Source organism: Aptenodytes forsteri, unplaced genomic scaffold, assembly GCF_000699145.1.
Source record: "Aptenodytes forsteri isolate BGI_AS27 unplaced genomic scaffold, ASM69914v1 Scaffold34, whole genome shotgun sequence".
In the NCBI taxonomy this organism is placed as follows: Eukaryota; Metazoa; Chordata; class Aves; order Sphenisciformes; family Spheniscidae; genus Aptenodytes; species Aptenodytes forsteri.
Genome location: NW_008795038.1, coordinates 828,034 through 829,741, shown reverse-complemented (window position 1 = coordinate 829,741; position 1,708 = coordinate 828,034).

Below are 1,708 nucleotides of genomic sequence, written 5' to 3'. Positions count from 1 at the left end.
GTGGGTTTGGGGGACCCCGACACGGCTCAACCCTGCTCCCAGCTGTGTCGAACGGAGCTGCTGGGGCTGAGCACCGGGGCTGTCACCTGGGCAAGGAGGGTGCCCGGGCATGGGGCTGCCATGTACACGGTCCCGGCTGAGCCAAGGGTCCCAGGTCTCCCCAAGAAGGACAGGGCAGTGCAGCTGGGCTGGGCAGGCACACGCACCATCCCATCCCTGACCTCATCCTCATCCCCCATCCCTATCTTTATCCCATCCCTGTCCCAGCCCCATCCCAGCCCAACCGCAGCCCATCCCCTGTCCTTGTCCTCGTCCTCTTCCTCATCCCCATCCTATCCCATCCCAGTCCTCATCCCCATCCCATCTTGCCCCAGGCACGGGTTGTGCTGGGCTCCTGCGTGCTGGGAAGGGGAAGGGAAAGGAAAAGGGATGCTGGGCACCGGGGCTGCCTCCGTGGGAAGCTGCCCTGCCACCCCCGAACATGACAGCCGGGTGATTTCATCCCCTCCCACTCGCCGAAGCCACCGCTGCCCTGCCCAGCAGCGGGAAGGCTTCGAGCTCGTCCTCCTCCCGCCCTGCCGTCGGGACCGGCTGTGTATGCTCGAGGTGCTGAGGGCAGCTGGGACGGGTAGGTGCCCGTCGCGGGCTGCGGGATGGGCTGGTGGGCGCCGGCGAGGGCTCTGCACAGTCACCCGCCCCTGCCTGCATCCAGGCTTGCCGTGACTCAGCCGGTGCCAGCTCAGCCGCACGAGGAGCGGGGCTGGCGGTGCAAACCGCCCTGGCGGTGCGTGGCTGCCCGCTCCCCACGGGACCATGACTGCTCCGGTGGGTGCAGATGCCACTGCGGCTCTGAGAGAGCCCAAATCACCCCCCAGGGTGCTGGGTGCCGTGCCGGGGCAGTGCCGGGTTTGCTCGGCTGCTTTAAGGCCCGCGAAGGCGTATGGGAGAGCTCGGGGGGCTCCCAGGCTGCGCTGAGCAGGCGCACGGGGGCATGGCCCTTTGTGCAGCCAGAAGGGACCGGGGGACCCGGGGGGGTGGCTGCTGAGGGCAGTGGGGGGCAGTGGGCTGTGCCCCGGCTGGGGGGCACCAAAAGTGAAATGGGTGATGGGGGTTCAGCCATCCCCCGCTGCCCATCGCAGAGGGACCTCGGTGCCGCACAGGTCGGAGCTGCTCCGGAACAGCGAAACGCGGAGGCTCGGGAGAAGCGAGCTGGCTCCAGCTGACGGGAGGGTGTTTATTCTCCCAGCAGTCTGCAATTTTTCCAGCCCTGTATCTATTTGCGGCGACGTGACATGTGCAGCGTGGTGTTCTTTGCAAGCTTGAAGTCTTGTAAAAAATTAATTGTGTACGCAAAATTTGGCTTTAAATATTAAAACCAACTGTGGGGAAACGCGAGCCCCGTGCTAAGAGCTGAGCCCTGCGCGGGGTGGGCCGATGTCCCGCAGTGGCGTCTCCCGGCCGGGGGCTTATGGGGATGGGACCGTCCCACCATGACCCCGAAGGAAAGTCCCACCTGGGTCCTGGCTGCTCTCTGGGGCCGGGTGGGCTCGGTGACCGGCTGCACCCGCAGCTTTGCGGGTGCAGGTGTCGGGAGCTGCTCGGGGCCATGGGCGAAGCCGCGGGCTCTTCCCTGCCACGGGGTCGGGACCGTTTGGTTTTTAGAGGATCTCATGTCTGGAGGGCGCAGTCCCACGTGCCGGGGCTGCGG